This window comes from Gopherus evgoodei, chromosome 5 (genome assembly GCF_007399415.2).
Source record: "Gopherus evgoodei ecotype Sinaloan lineage chromosome 5, rGopEvg1_v1.p, whole genome shotgun sequence".
Lineage (NCBI taxonomy): Eukaryota > Metazoa > Chordata > Testudines > Testudinidae > Gopherus > Gopherus evgoodei.
In genome coordinates, this window is record NC_044326.1 from 73,598,896 (window position 1) to 73,624,018 (window position 25,123).

General features: G+C 41.1%; 1 protein-coding gene and 1 long non-coding RNA gene across 2 annotated transcripts in view; one reads left to right on the forward strand and one right to left on the reverse strand.

The window, feature by feature from the left end:
* The window catches only part of PALLD (palladin, cytoskeletal associated protein), a 340,242-nt gene that overhangs the window by 117,208 nt on the left and 197,911 nt on the right, over window positions 1-25,123 (reverse strand).
* Window positions 7,451-24,917, forward strand: LOC115651917. The gene is made up of 3 exons (XR_004000490.1): window positions 7,451-7,534; window positions 23,667-23,670; window positions 24,908-24,917. It is a non-coding gene; the product is annotated as an uncharacterized LOC115651917 (long non-coding RNA).

Sequence of the window (25,123 nt, forward strand, 5' to 3'; positions counted from 1 at the left end):
TTGTTAGTGTTCAGGCTGATTCACACAACAATTGGCTAGAGTCATAATGATATCAAGTGCTCAATTCAGTAATCTCCCAAAGGAAATAAACCTTATTTACATCATTACTGTAAGATGCTTAGAGTGAGGCCTGCAATGCCAACAATTGCAAAACTTTAACCTTTTCCCAACTAATTACAATTGATAAAACTGATTCCTCTCCCATACTGCACCTGCCAACGTTTGAGAGCTCTGAATAGCGACAACCGAGGAGAGGAACACAACACATTTAATATTGAAATGCATTGGAATTAGAGCTCTTTTTGGAAGGCCAGAGTGGAAAAGTGATGTTTTATGCACAGGGGCAGTTGGCATGTACATCCTCCTCCTGGAATTCATAGCATGATCTCGGGAGAGTCCATAGGATTTTACAGTACAGGTATCCCGCTCTACTCAGCTTCTCCTGCTTTTGAGAGATGACTATAGAATATGTTTTAGTCTAAATTATTTCATGTTGGAAAAGTACACAGTAACAGAATTAACCAGTTCTTTAAAAAAAAAAAAGATTCTAGAGAATAAATCATCAGTACTCTGAAAGACAAATAATTTAAAGCACACAAGATCTCTTATTTATATCACATCTTACCATCACCAAAGATCCCAAGATAGCATATTAAGGTTCTGTACTTTGCAATGAGAGAAAGCCAACTATCTCCAGCATTTGAAAGCCAGATATGATTTCCAGTCCGTACTCTACTAATGTGATAAAATAAAAAGTAATCAAAACAAAGCAACAGCAGCAAGAGATTTTTTTCCAGGCTACTTAAACTAGTTTAAATTATGTAACACACACACACACACGAGGAAAATTGCTTTTGCTTAGGTAACAGGCACAGCTTTAGAAAAATAGGCAGGTAGCCACCCTCAAAGTAAATTGCCTTGGATTAAACTTCCATACTAAAGGAAGTATTTACAGCATGCGAAGCATGGCTCAAATGACTGGACATTTAAGTGTTCTACACAGTAATGTTAATTGATTTACTTTTCTGACTACAGGAAAGCCTTTCGGTCATCGAGCTATTAAAATGATATAATTAGACTTGTTATTACGTTGCCATTTTGATTATAAAGAAACTATGGAAGAGAAGGCAGCTAAAACACTGGTGCCTGAGGCATACTTACAGGTTTTTAGAACCCTTGGATTCAACCACACCCCTATTTGTGGGGGAAGAGTGTGGAGGGAGCGGCTAACAGGAGGGGAACTAAAAGGGAGAAAATATCTGACTTTTTTCCTCATGAAGATTTCTTGCAAATTGTTCCAAGTGGGAGGAGAATGGGAGATGTTAGCACCTTCCCACCAATCACCTAACCAGTCGATCTCTCAGAACGACACAAGGGCCAGGGGAAGAGATGACTCCTGGCAAGAACTGGAAACGGCAATGGTGGAGCAACAGGGATGAGGCCCAGCCAGGGTTCCCCACTAACAGCTACTCTCCCTCTTTCCCCACCCACCCTGGTAGAGCCCATGGATGCCACCATTGTCAGTAGACAAACTGCACTGAACAGTTTGAATGCTGGATATTCCTCTGCCTGCTGGCTTCTGGCTTCTCCCAATCACTTCCTTCTCCTCAGCTGCTAGTCTCAGTCTGCCTGTACTCCATGGGTAAAATGAGGGTTAAGAATAGCATCTCCTCCACCAGTGGCTAGTTAAAATAGAGAAGAGTCCGCTACAGTTACCAGGAAAAGAAATTTCTCCATTACCTCAGGGGGTAACAAGCCTATGTTTTGGTGCTAAAGATCTGAATTTCAAACCTCACTGATAACCCACAGCAGGTTATTATAAATGTGTTCCTCTACATTGTTCTTTTCTCTCTCCAACTCTGCTTCTATCCTGTCTCAGTGTCCTCCTTCCTTTTGTCTTCTTATTCCATTTCCTGTTGCTTTGCATTTATTTAACCTTTCCTGCCATTCTCCCTCATTCCACCACGTTTACCAATCCATCTATATTTATTTTTTTATGATTGTGTGAGATTATAGTTATAAAAGCAATTGTATTATATTCTTCTGTTCCAATCAGCATGCCAGGACATTGGTGCTTGCCCCTAAATTGTTTAGCACTCTGCATTCCCTTATTAGTCAAAGAAAATAGTCTCTTGCACTTATCTGCTATCCCACTTCTTTATAAGCAGCATCTTGCCACAATTATCTTTGTCTTTTGCTTTAATTCACCTATCCAGAGGATATATTTTAATTCAAATTTATTCTTAATAGAACTTAAGGTCACCTGATGTAGAGTGTGGAGGGTCCCATAGGGCTTTAAAGGTAAAGAGGAGGGAACTTGAGAAAAGAGTAACATGGAATTGCAGATGTCTTGTTATGGCTTACTCTGATTGGTTTAAGAGTGTCCTTTATACCAGGGATATGCAGAGGTCTTCCAGAGGGTACATCAACTCATTAAGATATCTGCATAGTTTTATAACAGGCTACGTAAAAAGCACTAGCAAAGTCAGTAAAAAACTAGCATTTCATACAGATGACTTTTTTTGTACTGTTCTATATACTGTAGACTGAAATGTAAGTACAATATTTATATTCCAATTGATTTATTTTATAATTATGGTAAAAAATGAGAAAGTGAGCAATTTTTCAGTAACAGTGTGCTATGACACTTTTGTATTTTTATGTCTGATTTTGTAAGCAAATAGTTTTTAGGTGAGGTGAAACTTGGGATACAAGAGACAAATCAGACTCCTGACAGGGGTACAAGAGTCTGGAAAGATTGAGAGCCACTGCTTTATACTGTCGCTTCTTTCATGTTGATTTGTAATAATAAATTTTGAGTAGTGATCTTCAGCAGTGGAACTCAAAGGATATTGACAAACACTGATGCAGCTTTCCAACACTAAGCCAGACAAGTATACCTAAGTTTTATATGGGTAAACTGTTTGGTGACTTGCCTAAGATGGTGACAACCAGAAGAGTAGCCCCTAAATCTGATTCCCAGTTCCTGGCTCTAGTCCCTGCCCATATTCCCCTCACCCCTTAACACCATTGGTATTGTAATGCTGTGCATGTTAGTCACATTTTGGTAAATTACAGCTGCTGCAATAGTGAGGCCTGTCAGGAATTACACAGAAGCTTGTCTTCTGAGTCAGGCTTAACCCCCGTTTACTCCCTCAGACTTGAAAATGCTTCCTGGTAACAGTCCATGAGCTGATCCATTCTCAATATTTAAAAGATAAAGGAAATAGTTCTTACCTTTCCTCAGGATGACAAGCCCAGAGTGCCTTTAACTGTTTATCATAAAGGAGGACGAGATTTTAACAAACATCCTCTTGCAAACATTTTGGAACCAGAACAAAACTGCAAGGTAATGTGCTAATTTAAGTGTTATTGCTGACATTTGTATCCACAACCATTTAGTTTTCTGTGTTCCAGCTTCCTCCAGGGTTCACTCTGTATTGTAGCTCCTCCTCCATCCGAGCAAAGCTTTATATTGCCTTAGCAGGCCTAGAGAACTGGGGGAGGATGTTCTGTATTTCTGTCACTGGTAGTGCCTATTTATCAAATCAGTTTACTTTTTTTAGTTTTCTCACAGATATCAGAGTAAGCCCAAATCAAAACTTTGTATCCAAATGTCCTTTGGAATTGGGCTGGGATGCAGGTGAAATGTAGAGCTCAGTCCAAATTTTGTAGCTGAAGCCAGTTTCTGATATCAGGGAACATTGTCCCATCAATTTGATTATAATAAAAAAAGGTTTCTACCAGGATTTTTCAGGGGCTTGGATATGATTATTTGAAGGTATTGAGGCTTACAGTCCTACTCTTCCTCTCCCCCCCCTGCAATACTTCCCCTCTCCTCCCAAAAGCAGATTCAGTTTCTCAATAGTATCTGTATCCTCTCTACATTCATTCAGTTTGACTTTTTCTTTTCATATAGACTCTCTAGTAGGGTGTGCCACAAATATCCATAATGCTTGCAATTTAATTTTGACTTTTCTGTCAGCAAAGGAAGAAATAATTTGTCTTCAGGCCGTTAAACAATGGTGTCTATGATCACTCTTTTTAAAACACAAATCCTCAAAAAGTTTTCAGAAAAATGAGAAAAAGGGACAAATCCATCTTGAGCTTTGCTGACAGAGGATTAAAGAAGGATAAAAACATTCTTGAGTGCATGATTCTCCATATTTACCATCCCTGCCATTAAAAAAAGAAAGTGGATTGCTGCACAAGTACTCATTCCTTCCTCCAGCTTTCCTATAATCCCTGAAACGCTTGTATTCTGAAATACTCCAAGTCAGACTTCCTTATTTGGTTGCTGGAGCTGTTCTTTGTCTTGCTCAAACATTCTGGTAAAACTGCACGCCTCCCTCTATCCCCATGTCCTCCCCCAGTTCTATAGATATAGCCTGACTTCAGCAGGTCACCCTGACTCAGCCTCCTTTGTAGTTCGCTAACCAATCACACATCAGTTATGCCCATTTAAGGAGTACCTTTCCTTTTGGAAATCATCAAGGCAAAAGAAAGTTTTCAGCTGTTTGGCAACTTTGCTTTGTTACAGACACTGAAGTCAGCATAAAACAGGGATTTCACAAAATTATTTTATCTGCTCAGAAACTAGAGATTGCTACAGAACATGTTCATTTTTTTTAAAAAGCTGCATTGCAACTCAATTTGAGATCACTTTTTATTCTTCAGTTGTTTGCTGCTTAGCCTTGTACTTTTTAAATGTGCAAACACACAGTATTTAGAGGTTAGTCTAAACAGCAAGAATGTTTAATATTCTGTAGGACTGGGTATTACAGACAAGCTGACAAAGAGAAATTATGCTCTGTATGTTTAAAATAACTCTTGAAAGTAAACATTTTTCTAATTTTTTTCACTATATTCTGGAATGGAAATGAATCAGGCATTTAAGGTGACAGTGAATCATATTAGGATTTCACTTCTTGTCTGAGCAAAAAACCCATCTCCTAACAATGTTAGCTATCTCAGAAAGAAAATGCAGTGGCCAAGTTGTTCTATTAGACCAGTGACACATATAAGACTAGACAAAGCCCTAGAAAGTGTACAGTAAGGAATAGTCCTTCACTCTTGGGTGCTGGAGCAGATGATCTATCAGAGCATTTCCCGTGTATTATTGTTGCTTATTATTTACATACTGCTACCAGCATGCCATGTATTCAGAAGACTAATATGAAAACATTGTAAGAACTGACATACTAACATAACATGAAAATATAAGACAGGGAAACAGCAAGATAGAGTGTATAGGCATATGAATCTTGCTGGTTCCATAATTTTCATTCTGATCTTTTATGTTTAATTGTCTCTGAGTGTAGGATAATGGGCCTTTTTGAACAATCATTCTTCAAACACAGGCAGAGGGAATCTTTCAAAATGAAAGGGGCAGCAAACAGTCAGGAGCTCAGGCCCTCAGGCAGGGGCTGAGCAGATAAATAAGTTTAGGAGGTCCAGGTCCTAGCTCTGAAGGACCAGGGAGAGGGGGAGACTGCCACCTGCACATTGGGTGGCAGGGGGGATGCAGGCCCACCCACTCCACTCCAGCCCGGGGCCCTGCTGTGTCAGTGGGGATCCTGACTGCAACACACTGACATTGGCTCTGGGTGTGCTGCAGCCAGACTAGGGTCGGCTGCCCCCGGGTTACTTCCTACCTCCCCCTCTAGAAGTACCTGCATCTGGACGGAGTCTTCCAAGGAGTCAAGCACCATGGGCTCCTCTGGGTACCCGGCTGGCGGTAGGTTTGGCAGGTCCTCTGGGTAACTTGCCACTGGCAGGTTTACCAGCTTCTCCGGGGTCTGGTCAGCATCTGGGCAGTCCTCGGGTCTGTCACAAGCTGCAAAAGTCTCCCAACTGGGAGCTAGGCCACAGGTGTCTGGCTTCTCCAGTGGCCGGGCCTCTAGTGAGCTCGGGGGTTGGGATTTTGTACTTTCTGTCCTGCGCCCTGACCTCCAGGGGAGGGAGCGGGGGTGGGCGCAAGCTCCACTGGCTCCGTCCACTTTGGTGTCCAGAAGGGCTCGTCCCCATCCCGGGCGGCTGGGAACCAGGCCGCCTCACTCCACTCCACTCTTACATTATTTGGCTGCCTACTTTCTCCACAGCTGGCAGCCTCTCTACGCGCCCCCTCCTCACAGCTCCTCCCACCTATTGGAGACCCCATGGATCAGCACCTTCCGCCTCCTCCCCCAGCACCTGCAGCAATCACCTGGCTTGCAGCATTTCAGGGGCAGGTGGGAGGGGGAGGAGCGAGGACTCAGCGTGCAGGCTCCTCTTCCCTCCTCTTCCCCCTAAACACTGCAAGCCAGCTAATTGCCCCAGTCAGGAGGGAGGAGCAAGGACTCGGCGTGCAGGCTCCCTCTCCCCCGCCCTCCTGTTATAACCTTATTCCCAGATTTGGACCTTAGCGTCCAAAATATGGGGGTTAGCATGAAAGCCTCCAAGCTTAGTTACCAGCTTGGACCTGGTACTTGCTGCCACCACCCAAAAAATTAGAGTGTTTTGGGGCACTCTGGTCCCACTGAAAAACCTTCCCTGGGGACCCCAAGACCCAAATCCCTTGAGTCTCACAACAAAGGGAAATAATCCTGATTCCCTTCCCCCCTCCAGGTGCTCCTGGAGAGATACACAGACACAAGCTCTGTGAAACTACGCAGAGTGATTCCCCCTCTCCGTTCCCAATCCTGGAACAAAAGCACTTTCCTCTTCACCCAGAGGAAATGCAAAATCAGGCTAGCAATCCAACACACAGCTCTCCCCTTGATTTCTTCCTCCCACCAATTCCCTGGTGAGTACAGACTTAATTTCCCTGAAGTAAAGAAAAACTCCAACAGGTCTTAAAAGAAAGCTTTATATAAAAAAGAAAGAAAAAATACAAATGTTCTCTCTGTATTAAGATGATACAACACAGGGTCAATTGCTTAAAAGAATATTGAATAAACAGCCTTATTCAAAAAGAATACAAATCAAAGCACTTCAGCACTTATATTCATGCAAATACCAAAGAAAAGAAACCATAGAACTTACTATCTGATCTCTTTGTCCTTACACTTAGAAACAGAAGACTAGAAAATAGAACTACTTCTCCAAAGCTCAGAGGAAACAGGCAGACAGACAAAAGACTCAGAGACACACTTCCCTCCACCCAAAGTTGAAAAAAAATCCGGTTTCCTGATTGGTTCTCTGGTCAGGTGTTTCAGGTGAAAGAGACATTAACCCTTAGCTATCTGTTTATGACACCTCCCCCGCAGCGTGGGAAGTAAAGGGGGAGGAGGTAGGGGGAGAAGAGGCAGGTCAAGGATGGAGGCTTGGGGGACGGGGAGGAGTAAGCGGGCTGAGGGTTGACAACCCCTCCCCCCCACCCGCCCCTGGTGCTTGCAGAGTAGGGGAAGCTCTGAAAACTAGCTGGGGACCAAAGAGCTGGGGATCGGTGTCTGCCAACTGAAGGCCAAAGAAGTTCGATATAACATAGTTTCACCTATAGCGTGGTAAGATTTTTTGGCTCCCGAGGACCGCGTTATATCAGGGTAGAGGTGTAGTGTGAGCTGCATGGATTGGGGCATTTAAAGTTAGAATGGAAAGAACATTAGAAAAAATAGCATACAGAATAATCCGGCATTTGTAAGGAGACTGACTGACTGATCTAATATACTTTTTCCAAAGCTGTCTTCTAGTTTCAGCTATGCTAGTGTGACTTTCTTCCTAGGTTAGGATTTATACCTTGGCTGCTGAGGGTCAGAGTACAGCATTTGGTTGCCACTTATCTCTTGATATGATGGATGCCAGAAAGCTAAATTATATCTCCTATGTAGAGTCCTAGGCTGTCAGAAGTCAGCAAGTTACAACAATGTGTAATGCCCTCTAGGAATTAGTGCCCATCCTCAAAGGTATTTAGGCTCCTAGTCTCCATTGAAATCAATGGATCGAGGCCCAGTTTCCTTCATCTAAGACACAGTAATATGTTACCTTCCACGGTTGGCAGCAGCTTCAAACAGTAATTTGCCGCAGCTAGTCCAATAGCTAGGATTCCATAGTGGGATTTCAGAACTGTCCTAGACAGTGGAACTGGAGAGCAGTGATTCTATGTTCTATTTACATTTTCAGGAGTGCTCACGAGAAACAGCTTGAAACAAGCTGTGACTAATATGCTAAACAGAAAGGAGGGAGGGTGCCAGACTTCCTGGGAAAGACCCAATATCAACACCAATGTCAAGGTTTTGGCTTGAAAAAAAGAATGTAATTATTCTAGTTCACATTATATCCTAAAACACGTAGGAATACTGGCGCTTTGAGTGACTGTCTCATCAGCCACTTCATGTTTCATAATGCACAAGGTACGTGAGCACTAAAGTGCTCTTCCAGAGCTGCTTCAGACCTTCTACAGGGGTTCTATAGAATGCCACTGTTTTCTGATGCTACATATAGAGAATAAACATTGTAACATGGTCACATAACTCCTGTGAGGTTGATTATTTTCTAGCAAGCCCATTGGTCTCTCCCTGCTCAAGAATGGGGAAGGGCATTTCGATACAATGCCATTTGCAACAGTGACTGCAGCACCAAATCTGTCCCTAAGCCTTCTGATACATGATCAAAGGAGCAACACCAGAAACACTGATCCTAGGGGCCCACTGTTAATTCATCCTTGTAACAAACTTCGTTACATTAAAAACTGGGAAATGTTAAAGTATATTCACATTCTGTGTTGCTGCAAACTGGCTAGGGGCATTTTCAATTATGATTTTCTTCTTTATTGATGAAGTCAGATGTGCTGAATTGGCATAGGCTGTTGTGAAAACAATCATGTCAATTAGACCTTATTGAAAGGTCAAAAAATTGTTGTGCTGACCATTTATTCCTTGAGTTATTTTAGTAATGCACACATTAAAGAACCTAATGTTCAAATTCTACATCAATCAAACAAGAGCACTACTAACCCAAGGGGAGGAGCAGCTCATGCTGTGCTCTGGAGAGGAACTGTATTGGAGGCACAGTGCCTTGCAGAGCTATCCTGACTCCACACCACCTCCAGTGGAGGCCAGTAGCTAAGTGCTGCAGTTGGCCCTTTGTGTGTTTGATATTGTACTGATCAGCAGACATGCCTCTTTCCAAATCACAAGAACCACTGCTGCTTTATTAAAACTCAGACTTATCAAACCTATTTAATGAACTCCAACTACTGTGGAAAAATTAAAATGTCTCCCTAAACTACGTAAGCTACACAAGTTGCTTCTCAGGTCCCTTCATTTAGGATACCCAGAGAAAGTTTCAATTACTTTGGTACTTACAGTCCTGCCTTTTAATTCAGTTTGAAATTTCATTTAAAAGTGGAACCTACTCTACAACTGCATTAATTACTGAAAGTTATTGCTGTGAGCCCCAATACTGAGTTGCTTAACATACGCATGTTGGATGCCTCCACCATAGTATGGTACCTTGTCTATGGGCCAGAACCTCTTTAGGCCGCAATTCCTCTGTCTGTGGTTAACTCTAGAGAAGTTCAAAACTGGCACTTCTGGCAGTGGGGCTGGACATTCCACAAAATCAACTACAGACTTCATGATCACAATTTAGTTATGTGGCAGGTGCTCAGATAGCGTGCTGATGAGTGGTGCATTGTCTATAGCTACGGTTACCTAACAACTGCCATTATAAAGACCCTATTTTCAGTTGCTTATCACCTTGCCAAGCTTAAACTGTTTGTACTGTAATTCTGCCTCCCAGATATCTGCCTCAGGCTGGATTTTTTTTCTGTTTTGTTTTGAAAGGTTCAGAAAAATAGTTTAGCTGATTCTGAGAACAAAATTAGGGAAAATGTGTTGTTTTGCCCATGTTAATTGTTCTTTTAAACAACTGTTCTTTTGAGAAATTCTAGTGCCATCCTGCCCACTTGAAATTTGGCAGGGTGTTCACTCTGGTATTAGGGAAGTGCCTTTTGCTCTCTCCATGAACATTTGTCCAAATTTTGCCAAGTAATAAAATGTCACATGCACAGCAGAGACAGAGTTTGGCAACTAAATCTTCTGAAGATTTAATCTGTAGCAGGTATAGTACAGCCCAAGGCTGCAAGAACTGAGCAGGATTTCACTGCAATTATTGCTCCAGGCTGGTGAGGTGATAGGCACTTGAACTGAGAGGCTGTCTTTCCTATGCTGTCATGCTCCCTCTGCTTTTATCCAGGTTGCAAGGTGATGGAAGAGGAGCAGCCTGCCTGAAATGCAGGGGGAACAAGAATGGGATGGGTTGTGAGAGAGGTGTGTGTGTGTGTGTGTGTGTGTGTGTGTGTGTGTGTGTGTGTGTGTGTGTGTGTGTGTGTGTGTGTGTGTGTGTGTGAGAGAGAGAGAGACCTTAATTTTGTCATTTCTTAACTACTGAGTGCTTGGCTTTGCAACCTTAATATGTATAATGTAATATAGAGTGGCAAACACTCTCCCCTCAATCACAGCCTTCCCAGTGCTTTTTCTCTTTGACCAGCTGTTGTCTTTAACAGCAATGCAGACATTTGATGCACAGGAATACTTAAAGGATTTGCATCATCCACCTCTCTGTAGGATAGTTATCAAAGTTCTGGAGAAGCATAAGGTTTGGCAAACAGCTATTCAAGCGGGACAAAAATAAAAGCAAAGGAATCTGATAGCATAGAACTGCATTGCACAGCAAGAATGCATTGTTTAAGACAGCTTTGATCATCCTTCAGGAAAGCAGCATATCAAAATACTCTACTTGATACACCTTTGTGCATATGGAATTCTGAAATTATTTTACTGAAGGTCATGTTTAGAAACCACCATGTTCTATAAAGGAGGATGATTCTAATAGAAGATTACACATTTTGTTGCCTCCTTCAAAAGAGTACAGTTTTATATTCACAAAACTGTTTAGATTGCACATCATATAACATTTTAACTACAGAGACTAGTTCCCAGACAGATACAGTATTTCCCTCTCCACCCTCCTATAACTGGATAAGAACAGGAGAAGATAGTTTTTAGGAACCATATTTTAAAAAACTGGAATTGTTCTGTCTTGAATTTTGTTTTGTTTTGTTTCTCTATGCAGTTCCGTGAAACAATGTAACCTTCAGCATTCTGAAGCAGCTACAGCATGTATTGCATAAAACTTCAATACAGTTGTATACTAAATATACAAACATAGAAATCCAGAACAGTCTGAACAGCTCCAGAACATAAACTGTAATGCTTTAAATCTTCCTCTTTTGGGTATCATCTTCTGATAAAAGAACATTTTGTCCATTAAAATGTAAAGCTTTACAAATGGCACATTTGGGGGACTTTTTTTCAAGCGAACACGGACAGTGGTTAGTTCTGAATGGAATCAAAGTGGTATGAAACAGAGAGTAGTATGAAAATATTTCTGGCTTTTTAAGAGTATAAACTGGTATTTATTGGTATATTTTTTCTTTAGGTGGCAGCCACATTGAAGGTCTGATAACCTTTCAGTGTAAGCATATTATGCCTTGTGCAATCCACCACAATGCAGTCATGATTGTGGATTTCTTGTGCATCAGGCAAGGAATCTTGGCAGATAGCATTTTACCTTTATAAATACTGAATTAGTTTTAAGAGGCTATTTTGGATTCACAAATAGGCTTTAAGATGAAAGTTAATGTTAAGGGAGAGATTGTCAGAAAAGGCACAAAGGGGAGCTGCCTTTTGTGACTTTGAAAATCTCCTGAGAGTTTTGCATCTGACCATGAGAATTCAATCCTTTGAAGAAAAAAAAACAGTGCTCAAGTTTCGGAAGCACTGGTGGAGACTCTTATGCTAATTTAGATAGTAAATGCTTATTCATGTACAATTGGCACATTACCACTAAAGTGAATACTCAAAATATGGCTGCAAAGGATTTGCTCCTTAGGGGAGGAGTCCTAGGGGAGGAGATGGCTATGTCCAATTAACATTGTGTGTGATGCTGCAAATCCCCAATGGGATGCTAGGAGTTTGTCTATCAACAGCAATATATCAGTAAATAATAGCTCTTAAAACAGCAAGATTCATATATAATAGTACTGGATTTATTTAGTATTTTCAGTACTTTTACTGATAGCAACTTATTGTGGGAAGAATTATTTTGATAGAAGTTTTATAGTTAGAAAGGATGATTGTTATATCTTAAATTTCTTGATGACTGTTTATACTACAGTTCCTAAAAACGCTTTTGTCTAGCAGAGGTACTTTAATCACAATTTAGCTACATCTAGGACATGCAGTCTGTCAAACTGAGTGTTTTCAAAGATCAGAATATGAGTCTGTTTCTGGCTTGAAAGGGATAGCATTGCAGACATACAGTTTGTGTTAATGTATTTATTCATGCTCTATGACCAAAACTAGACTTTTAAGAACAAGTTAGACATTTTCCAGCAATAGGTTGGATGCCAGTAAAGAATGACTGATAACTGTATATTTTCCCTTAGAATTATTTTACTTTGATTGAACTGAAAACAAAATATGTGCACTAAGCCTTTCACCACAATACTAATACACATGGTTCATATTTGCAGGGACACAACATCCCTTTATTAAAATATAGTCCCCAAAACTTAGCATAGTGATTCACATGTCTGCTAACTAATGGCATATTAACACATTAAAAACTTACAGAACATAGCCACAGATACAACGTATCCTTTAAAAAACACACACACACACACACACACACACACACACACACACACACACACACACACACACACACACACACACACACACACACACACACACACACACACCTGTGCAGAGCCAAAAACATTCCTCAATAATTTATTTGCCAAATCCAAAGGAAGCCTCTTTCTGGTCTGGGCAAAAAGAGAAATTCCCACAGGTATCCCATTACCAAACATTATAATGAAACATTGTTTACTGCTCTGCGGGGTCTATTCAGCTCATGGAAAATCTATTCTGAAAGACTACTGTGTTCATTTTACAACTTCACACATTGTCATGCTGTAAAACCCATACTTGTTCTTATTTATACTGAGGGAGACAGCTCTAATCCTCTCCCCTACCCCATAGAATTTAAAATAAATAGTTTGTACTGAAAAAGACATTTTTGTTAATATACTGAAATCAGCAGTTACACCCTGAGAAAAGATATAAACATAAGCTGGATGTACTGTCAAGACCAATACTTGAAAAGGTCTGTGCGCAGGAGAGTGTTACGTTGCCTTTAAATGAAATTAGTCTATATCATACATAGATTAAGATGTCAGAATGGACTGCTATGATACCCTGTTTTGACTACCAGTCTAACAGGTCTATACAGTAGCTCTCACTTCAAAGTAATCAATACAACAATGTTAATATCATTTGTATTTGACAAAGTTGTAGAGAAAAAGACATTCCATTTGATACACATTTATACGAAGTCCTCACACCACGGCTATATTTGTAATTGACCATTTATTCTCACATTAAATTTTATGAGAAGGCTTTCAATGTAAAATTATCATAGATCCTCATTCAAAATTTCTCAGTGTAATTAAATGTCTTATCTTATGCAAGTTCTTTTGCCATTGACAGCAGCCTTAAAGAATTGTAGCAGAAGGAGTGTAGTAGCACTAGGAAGAGGTTTGGCCATATTCATTCATATAGGTAGACAGAGAAATACTTTGCAAAAAGGACTCTGTCCCTCCACTCCCCGTCCCTAAATGCTGCTCCTGCGCCTCACAATGGGCCAGAAGGCAGCCAAATTCCTTAGCTATAGATTCTTCCAAGATGAAGGTGGTTCCCAAGCCAACCTCCTGTTACCCCTAAGCATAGGGGCATGCCAGGTGATTTCTAGGGAGGGATAGAATGACTGCAGCAAACTGCACTCTAGCAATCCCTGCTTAGCCAGTATCCCTGGGGGCCATGTTCAGCTAGTGTAGTTTAGGTCGACAAAATATGCTGAGGGGCTGAATGGTCCTCTAGGTGCCAGGAGCAGCAAACTACTCCCCTTCTGCTTCACTCAGCTCATACTGTGTGCAGCTATGGATTGAGGGCAGAATGTTATAGAGCAGAGGTGGGCAAACTACAGCCCACAGGCCGGATCTGGCATCTTAGGCCTTTGGATCCGGCCCACGGGATTGCCCTCCATGGCACTCTGGGCCCCACGCTGCTCTCAGCAGCAGCTGGCCCAGCATCCCTGTGGCCCCTGGGTCCTTGCCTCCAGGCACCGCCCACTGCAGCTCCCACTGGCTGGGAACGGGGAACCACGACCAATAGGAGCTTCATGGGAGGTATCTGGAGACGTGGCAAGGGAAGCGCATGCAGAGCCCTCCCCTCCTCTCCCCCAGAGGCCACAGTGCTTCCTGGAGTGGCGCGGGGCAGGGGACAAGGCAGGCATGCAGGAAGCCTGCCCTGGCCCCGGTGCATGTTGCTGCCACCCCAGAACCTGAACCTCTCCTGCACCCTGTCCCCGAACTCCCCGCCCTAAGCCCCCTGCCTGCACCATGCACCCTTCCTGCATCCCAACCCCCTGCCCTGAGCCCCCTCTCAGTTCACACCCCTCCTGCAGCCCTGCCTTGAGCCCCCTCCTGCACTCTGCACCCCTCCTGCACCCCAATCCCCTTCCCTGAGCCCCCTCATACACTCTGCACTCTCCTTTGCCCCATCGCTTGCCCCAAGAGCCTTCCTGTACTCTGCACCCGCCCCACTCCACACTCCCTCCCACACCCCAACCTCCTGCCCCGGACCTGCATACAATTTCCCCACCCAGATGTGGCCTTCGGCCCAAAAATTTGCCCACCTTTGTTATAGAGTCTTAATATGGATATGCTCTGAAGTGTCCATAGCCTCTGTTTGCCAGACGCTGAGTGACAGGGGATGGATCACTTGATGATTACCTGTTCTGTTCATTCCCTCTGAAGCACCTGGCATGGGTCACTGTCGGAAGACAGGATATCAAGCTAGATGGACCATTCGTCTGACCCACTATGGACGTATGGCAGGAGGTTGGGGTGTGCGAGGGAGTGTGAAGTGGGGCGGGTGTGGAGTACAGGAAGGGTCTTGGGGCAAGCGATGGGGCAAAGGAGAGTGCAGAGTGTATGAGGGGGCTCAGGGAAGGGGATTGGGGTGCAGGAGGGGTGCAGAGTGCAGGAGAGGGCTCAAGGCAGGGCTGCAGGAGGGGTGTGACCTGAGAGGGGGCTCAGGGCAGGGCGTTGGGATCAGCCTTCCCTGTTAAAGGTACAGCAGTTTTTCTTTTATGGTGGAGTTAAAGTAGGGGGGAGTTTGGTCTATGAGGTGTAAAGATTAGTTGTGAGGCATGGGAAAAAGAGGTCCCATTTCAAGGACCACTCAGTATCTTCTGCAGGAAAGAAAGACTTGGTATGCAGAGCTGCATATAAGCCAGAACCCAGAAGAGGATGCTTTGGCAAATAACACTAACAAAGCCATATTAAGAATTCAAACTAGGCTTGAAGAGAAGGTAAAATCACAAAAATCAAAAGGAAGGGATTAAACATGACCGCAGTAAAGGAGTAAACATTCAATACTTTATGTTAGGAACATAAAAAATCTGTTTGGATTGGCAAATTTTGGAAGAACTAAACTGCAGAACAGCATTTGACAGTCTAAAAGTACAGAATGTAGGGAGTGAATTGGAATTGCAGGTCTGTGCTGGCTAAATGCAGCCTGCTTTACTGGGGAAGATTTAGTTGTAAAATAACCAAGTCAAGCAAACCAGACACAATGTGACTAAGGGTCTGATCTCACAAGATGCTAAACACCCTCACTGACTTTCTAGACAGCTGGGGACACTCAGGTCCAGATCCTGTAGGTGGCCTCCATGCACTCCTACCAGATTGGGGGGGCGGGTGCTCTGCACACAAGATAGGTGGGTGAATGCCTGTTCTCCCCTGGTTCGTGGACCAGTCTGGCACTTAGGCAGGAGATAGGTGCCTAGTCATCAAGAGTGATGTAGCACTGCACATATCCAAGGGCAGAAATTCAGGTACAGAATTAGTTTGGGTGCCTGCAGGGTTAGGTGGAAGTTTTGTGAACTGTTGTGGAGTCTAAAACAGGAACCTAAAAACTTAAATACTTCTGTGGATTTGGCCTCAGTGCCTTGCAGGAAGGCAGTCAGCATCTTGTAAAATTGGGCCAATTAGCATCACTTTAGGCTAAAGTATGTACAAAGTAAAACTAAAAAACTGCTGTCCAATGGTGATCTTAGTCCTAACAAAACAAATGTACTTCTGAACAGCAAAGAAAGCATGCCACAAATAGCACAAACAGCAAAACAGTATGACTGACAAAGTGACATCAAATTGGGATGTCTCAAGAAAGAATGGAGCAAGGCAAAGAACTCTGATCATTAGAAATACATCCTTCGTGTCCTATAGCATCAGACACACTACTTTTACCAAATATTGCCTGGAGGCAGCCTTATATACTGAAGCACAGGATATAAATAAGATACAAATAAAAACTCCACTTCTTGAATCAAGTAACTCATTATATTTACTGGGCTGGGAACGAGGAGAAGAGCCCCAATAGTCACTAAATCAAAGATGAATGATTTCAGACAGCAAACTTCAAAACAAAACCTCACAAAGCCTGGAGGAACCAAATGGCCCCAGGCCACGCAATGTTAATGGAATGTATGTTATCTGAGAAGAAATGGAACAAGTTTTCAACAGTCATGGAAATCCTTAAAGATAAATATATGTTAGGCAGAAAGAGCGAACTGTACTGAATAGTTTTCCAGGGGCCTGATTTTACATTCCTTGCACACTCCAAATTTGCCTTAAAGTCACTGGAAGTTTAGGGTGCACGCCAGGATTAGGCTTCAGAATATGTGATCACCCATAGTGGCACTAAGAAAGAATATATATACACACTCACTCAGATAAGAAAAACAAATGTTCATTGCAGTTAATACAAAAACAAAGCAAGATACTTAAAAAGAAAAGTCTGATAGAATGTGGCTGAAGATGAAGCATATTTCTAATCCCTTTTCCCAGAACTGGAAGGCATTAAGGAGGAGGAAATAAGATGCTAAGAGGGCGAAATTGGAAAGGTTAAACACCATTGTCATATAGCTGAAATATTTAAGGAACATTTCCTAAACTACTTTGAAAGGGAGTAAACCAAACAAATACTATCTGATTCTGGCTGGGTGCCCATAATTTTAGTTGGGTTGGGGCTCAATGAGGCAAAGGACAAAAATCAAGTGGAATAGATGGGATTTATTTATAGGACAGTCAAAAATGAAAGAATAGAAACCTGTGGACCTATACTGCTGTTATAACTTTGGAAATTCTTCTTGAGCAAGTATTTTAGAAAACTAATGACTTTAAGAAAATAAAGTCAGATTGATCTATGCTAAAGGAAACACAATTGTGCTAAGTTGAGGATTGAGTAATGTTTCCCATAGGTATAGAAGCATGTTAGCTTACTCAGGCTAAGCCCTATTTGGACTTATTTCCCCATACAGATTGATAAACAGAAATACCCATTTCCTTATGTGGTAACCTCACTGCATTTTCATTGCTTCTTAAACCCATGACCATATCCATATAATGGATGGAGGAAGTCTGCCATTCTAAACTGATCAGGAAGATCAAAACTCTCTCTCCTCGAGGCATCCCTCCTCTTATATATTTTTGGATTAATTTTCAGATAATGTTGTCATTCATTCATTCATGTGTGAAGTTTAAAAGAGTTCCTGAAAAGTTTTTGATAAATTCACCAATTCCAATGTTTTTATTCTAAAAGAAATCAGGGTCAGAAATAATACAATAAAGGTTACAGTAAAGTACTCATAGCTAGCATCTTATCTTACAAATAGTTTTCTTTGGGACACGTACTATTGGGGACTTAACCAAATCTCCAGAGTGTTTTATTTCAGGGATTCTTATTTCTAACATAACCTATACACTGGAAACATTTCAAGTTATTTTATTAAAGGTATGGTGACAGTACTATCCACACTGAGTAGAATGTGAAAGTACTTGACACTACTGCATATCTGATTAAGACGCCAGTTTCCAGAACCATGCTTAGTTCAAAAGTCAAACAGTCTCTCTCTCTCTCTCCCTTCTCCCCTTGCAAGTAGTCTAGCAACAGGAGTTACTTAAAAAACCACTAGGGGATTACCAACAGAGTACACAAATTATAACAAAATGGTATATCTTTTTATTATGTGCATAAAGATAATACTAACGTTGGTGGAAGCTAAGCAAGAATTGAGAGGAGAATATGGCACTTCAAAATTATATCCTAATATGTGTAAAAGGCTTTGAAGATATGAACCTAAGGGTTCAATATTCTTTATATACTTTCTTACAGTAATTCCTAAGGGTGGATTGTAACTCTTCAATTCAGCCCTAGTAAGGAAGGAGTAGCATGCACAGACCCATGAGCAGGGCAGGAGCCAGACAGTGATGCTGCAACAACCTACCTCCCCACTACTCTAGGGGGAAGTAATCTACATTACTGCTTTTACTGCACATTTGCTTGAGTGCATGGGCCATCTGCCCACTCCATACCTTTGCCTGCCCACTTACATAGGAGGGAAATAGTAGCCTGGCTGCATCTGTTCTTGACTCGCTGTGCTAACAACACTCCAGCAATGCAAGTAACTTGCCAGAGGCATAACGGGGTCTCCTTACGACCCTTACAGTTCTGCATGGGTGTGCAGACCAAGGTATTTATATTTCTATCTTATTTTTTATCCATTACTGAGTTAATATGTTTTCAGATGTTTTGGAAGTGCTCCTCAGGATTCAAAAATATTACTCACTCACAACATAAATATTTTTTCTTCTCACTAGTGTGCAGCTGACTAAAATCTAAGCCACACTCACCTCAAACTTTGAATCAATGGCAAAAGAGAGCTGGGAAGCAGCCTGTCTGGCAGAGTTTTACAGGTTTTCTGTCCTCATGAAAAGCTGACTTAAAAGGCTTTCAAGAGCCTCTCAAGTTTTTCCAGCCACTTGGCAAAGAAACATCTTCATGACAATCTTAAACTAAACTATCAAAGTGGGTGAGTTCAAAAAAAGAGTAAAGCTTCCCACAACAAATTTCAGGGATGGTGCTTTGTACTTAATCCAGAACCTAAATCTATGTAATGTCAACCTCAAATACTCCAAAGGATGTTGTTGAACGTTTTAGACCCCTTGATTTTCTTCTTTTTTTACTTTAGAGTCCTCTCCTAAATGCTTTAAACCATGTCTTTCAACACTCTTCCTGTGAGGCAGCTTGAACCTGTACCATACTGGTACAAGTTCATTGACTCATCTTAGAATGGAAAAGATTAAAGAAGATTTTAATCATCATCATCCACAAAGGAAAACGTGTCTGAACTAAAAGCACAGCTCTTTATGGACCTGAACTTAGAGGGAGTTAGATCAAAATTTTGCAGTTGGAGCCCATTTCTAGTCACAACTCAGAGAACAAATCACAGACTAAAAAGTTTAAAAGAGGAGTACAAGACTCTATTAATGAATCTTACAAAACATAGTTTCTCCTACTTGAAGCCACTGGGCCACCTCTTGAAAACCATAAATGTGAGGGGACAGGTTGAGGAAGGAGAAAATGGTAAATAGTTGTCAAGAACTGCTGTTTTACAGGAAAGTGACCACTCCTAGTAAACAATATGAGGGTTTCAGTTTGAGAAATGCCTGCAAATGCAAAATGTGACCTGCAGGTTCCAGAGAACTATTTCTATTCTTTATCGTCCCAGGAACCATCCCATGTTACCAAATGTCACCTGCCTCTGATTTTTTATCAACTTCTGTGGATGTATTTGGTGTGGATGAAGACGAAGGACTAAGCGGGATCAGGGTCCTTTCAAACTTCCTCACTCTCCTGTCAATATCCTTCAGTCTTGCTATGCCAGTTGTAAGTCTCTGTGCTTTTGGGATGTAGACAAATGTTCGCAATAGGCCAAGAACAAGAGCACCAGCCTCATTTTTACTCTTTCAAGCTAAGCCAGATAATTAGAAAGTTAATTTTGAACTACAGAAAAACGAGAGTTGTGAAACTGCCAGGTTAGCTATTTGTGCTGCTTCTTACAATCACAGGAAACAGGACTGATTGGTGCATGGACAGGATATATTCCTAGACCCTGAATCTCCACTTGAAAGAATGTGCAGTACAGGATTTCCCTCATTACCCATGGGCTGAGGAATGATAAATTAGATAATTATAAGATGTTTTCTGGTTCTTGATATAATTGTTTTTGGAAGAAGGATTCAGAACTGCACTGGATAGAGTAGTGCTGGAATTTTGATCTTCAGCATTGAGCTTTTGCATGTAGCTGGAGTTGTGAGTGGCCCAGCTAAGAACTTTCCAAAGAGCTGTGAGCATCAACCTTCAGAGATTAAAAAAAAAAAAAAAAAAAAAAAAAGTGAAGCAAGAAGAAAATCTGATTTAGTATTAATTCATCAGTTTCAGATACCACTGGTCAAATTCATCTCTGGACTAAACTCACTGAAGTCAATGAGGCTACATAGAAACAATTTTGTTTCTACATAAATTGGAATCTAAGTATTCCTATATTTTTGTCTTATTTTTTAAATTATATATACTATTGAACATACATTTGAAAAGACTTCAATGATAATGTTTCATTTTTACATATTTGGGCACAACACTGTTATGAATTTAAAACTGTATCCAGATGGTCCCGATTTGTACTTGCTTTCTGTCTTTTGCAAACTGTCAGTGTGCAGATACTTAAACAAGAACATAGAAATGATGAGGCCAATATCACTCAAACAATTTGGAAAGATCAAGATACTCCCATAAATTACTAAATGCAGTTAACTTCACTTTGCTAATGCTAACAGATGCAGTTCTGTGTGTACATGGAGAGTCATTTTCTACTCACACTAAATATATACCTGTGCTATATGTATCTCAATGCAGTTTTTATTTAATGTAACATTAATGCTTTCACTCACGGTACAATACATCCTCTTACAGCAAAGGAATTCAGTATTAAGGCAGACACTCTGTTCATTGATGATGTTACATTTTGCAGCTCATATGACCTGCAAAGGACACTCAGAAAAGCGAGGGCTCTCACAAACTGCAACACACAATAAGGTGGAAGATGAGGACAGAATAGATACCACCGTTCTTAGTTTCCTCAATACGGATTTTAGTCAGACTGGAGAGGTTATTTCTACAATATTTATTTTATGGTTTAGAATTTTGAAAATGTCACATACAAAAGTTTGCTACTTTATTGTAACAGCGATCTGGGTTGAAATCTACAAGCCAAAAATTCAGGTATGGTTGAGATGCTATAAAACTTTCTAACACATACACCATTATAACAAAGCTCACACAACATACAATGTCACCCATATTCATGAGATAATCCCACGAGTTTAGAGTTGCAATAACCAGAGTATTTAGTTAATACAGGATTTTCAGCTTTTATTCTAAATTTTTCTAACATTTGTATGATTATTTTAAGTCCTTACTTATTAATTGGGCTAGATTTTCAATGACTACAACCCCAATAATGCAGTTGTTTGTAAATATTAAATGAGAAATTCAACCCTGGCATAAGCAAGAGCAATTTCCATTGACTTGCATTCTAGTACATACATACCTATTTTATGGTGCTACTATAACCTACTGGTTATTGTATGTTATGGATCCCCCTCTGTCCTTCATCCATGAAAGATATGGGTCTATTGCAGTTCTTAGGTTCAAAATCTGGCTTATTAGCACAAGACAGAGATTCACACTTTTAACTCTGGATGTCTCTTGTTCAATCTTTGCTGTCAGCCAAGTTGACAGCCATACTACAAGCTGACTGCATCCTGTTCTATACAATATGTTGTTCTTGTAAAGAGTCTAAGTGCATTGGTAGAAAAGCATAGGTACAAGACAAGAACTGCTATCTAAAACCTCCTATCTGTTTCTGTTAATCTATGCATCAGATGTTTGTGAGGGATTACAGAGGGACATGCAAGCTGTTTATTGGGGCTATCCAAAAATCTTCCCTCATTTTGTCCTTCATGTTGATAGATTATGGTATATAATTCAAAGGCAAAAGGTGCAGCCTTACTTTAGGATCAGTGTAGCCTTTGTCAAGACATTATTTTAACTGTTTAAAGTTAATACCACTTTCGTTACTGAATATTTGGACAAGATTAAAAGACAAGTCAATAATGTTTTTTGGAAGCTGGTGAGAAATTTAATTCTAAAACTTCTGTAAAAAAACAGCAACACAGTCCCTAGATTCTTTTCATTATATCTTTGCATTTTTTCCCTGCAAGCCCTTACGTTTCATGAAATGTAGGACTTCAGTGAATAATAAACCTAATTGCCATGTCTATACATGTGACTTTTAGACTTAAATGGTATTAAAATAGTTAGATATAATTACTTTATTACCGGGGCGGCTCTAGACATTTCACCGCCCCAAGCACAGTGGCATGCCACGGGAGGCGCTCTGCTGGTCGCTGGTATCACGGCTCCGGTGGACCTCCCGCAGGCGTGCCTGCGGAGGGTCCACTGGTCCCGCGGCTTCGGTGGACCTCCCGCAGGCGTGCTGGTGACCAACAGAGTGCCCCCCGCAGCATGCTGCCCCAAGCATGCGCTTGGCATGCTGGGGCTTGGAGCCGCCTGCTTATTACAACCACTGAACATTTTAGAAACTCTTACAATCATGCATTCACACCAGTCAGAAGAGCAAACCTCTAATCTTAAAATTGATTCTCAATGTCCAGTTTTGCCTACAGCATTGTACATCAAACTCTGGGGAGGCCAGGATCTCTCACAATATGCCATCTTCTCCTGGTGAAGGATGGGACATATCTTTCCAAACTGTACAATGAAAGCTATGTACATGTAGTAGACTAGCCATTATTTTACAAACTCTTCCACACAGTGATTGGTGAGCAGAAAGATATCTCTGGAATATTTGGGTAGTTAGTATTTGATAACAGTCCCTGTTACAAGTCAGCAGAATTTCAACAGTCTTCAGATAGCTATGGTGGTCACACCAAACCTAGCTTCTTGCAATCCAATGAACAAATAGAAGAGTACAAGCTGTGAAACTCCTGTTTCTAAAGACTAAACAGAATGGAGGAAACCCAACTTTGCTGTGCTGAATATATCTATAAACCTTAGTCTTATTAAGTAATATTCAGCATTCTTACACTTGTGGAAGATCAAATTGTTTTTCTTTAGACCAATCAGCAATGTTATTTTCAGCAAACCTGGTGAGAATCTTCCTTAGTTGCATTCCTTAATTCAGTCAATTTATTTTCTGATACAGGAAAGCTGGATGAATAAATGAACTGTTACTCTGTCACAAAATATTTATTTGCACCTTGCACTCTGCCTGCTATAAATCTGATAATCATTTTGGAGTGACATTCAAACTGTAAAAGCAGCAAAGAATCCTGTGGCACCTTATAGACTAACAGACGTTTTGGAGCATGAGCTTTAGTGGGTGAATACCCACTTCATCAGATGCATGTAGTGGAAATTTCCAGGGGCAGGTATATATATGCAAGCAAGCTAGAGATAACGAGGTTAGTTCAATCAGGGAGGATGAGGCCCTGTTCTAGCAGTTGAGGTGTGAAAACCAAGGGAGGAGAGACTGGTTTTGTAGTTGGCAAAGCATTCACAGTCTTTGTTTAATTCTGAGTCGATGGTGTCAAATTTGCAGATGAACTGAAGCTCAGCAGTTTCTCTTTGAAGTCTGGTCCTGAAGTATTTTTGCTGCAGGATGGCCACCTTAAGGTCTGCTATAGCGTGGCCAGGGAGGTTGAAGTGTTCTCCTACAGGTTTTTGTATATTGCCATTCCTAACATCTGATTTGTGTCCAAATTTGCATGATCTCTATGGAAAAGGATAAATGAACACAAATCAGATATTAGGAATGGCAATATACAAAAACCTGTAGGAGAACACTTCAACCTCCCTGGCCACACTATAGCAGACCTTAAGGTGGCCATCCTGCAGCAAAAAAAACTTCAGGACCAGACTTCAAAGAGAAACTGCTGAGCTTCAGTTCATCTGCAAATTTGACACCATCGACTCAGGATTAAACAAAGACTGTGAATGTCTTGCCAACTACAAAACCAGTTTCTCCTCCCTTGGTTTTCACACCTCAACTGCTAGAACAGGGCCTCATCCTCTCTAATTGAACTAACCTAGTTATCTCTATCCTGATTCTTGCTTGCATATATATACCTGCTCCTGGAAATTTCCACTACATGCATCTGATGAAGTGGGTATTCACCCACTAAAGCTCATGCTCCAAAACGTCTGTTAGTCTATAAGGTGCCACAGGATTCTTTGCTGCTTTTACAGATCTAGACTAACATGGCTACCCCTCTGATATTCAAACCTGTTGTAACAGTCCCTCAACTCTGTTTTCTACATGAGTGACTGATCTCTTTTTAACCCAGTTTAGTAGTTAACATTTTCTCTCCACATATGTGGATGTCAGGAGATCCTAAAAAATGAGCCCTGCACGTTGCTTGAATTTCTTCCACTCCTCAAGAGAATTCACAATTTTAGTTCATTTTGGGCAACTGAAATTTAGCAAATTCTATAATCCAAATAATTTAATTTTTTTCGTAGGTTACTTCTGACTCCATGTAATGTTTTATACCATGTTTTGTTCGTTTGCCTGGGTACAGCCAGTAGCAGTTGCGCCTATTAACTGTTCTTAGACAGTCAGAATCGAACGAGCTTTGCTGGCAATATGATCAGCACTCGAAAGAAAACCTTATAATACTTATCATTAGTTGAGATTATATTCTGGTAAATATAAATTGCAACACTAACTGTAATTGTGCTCTCTGGTGTTCACTAACAAAGTTACACTGTTGTCACTAATTTAAAGTATGTCTACACTGCAAATGAAGGTGTGATAGTAGCACTGGCAGCCATAGCCACGCTAGCTTTTATCTAGCTAGCGCAGGTAATGATAGTAGTGAAGAGTTGATGGCATAGACTTCAGCGCAGTCCAGCAACCCAAGCACATACCCAGGGTTCTCAGCAGGCTTGTACTCGGGCACACAGCTTGAGTACAAGCCTGTGCTGCCAGTGCTACTATTACACCTTCGTTTGCAGTAACTACTATTGTTACCCATGCTAGCTCGATTAAAGCTAAACGTGTATGCCAACCTGGCACCAATCATACCTTA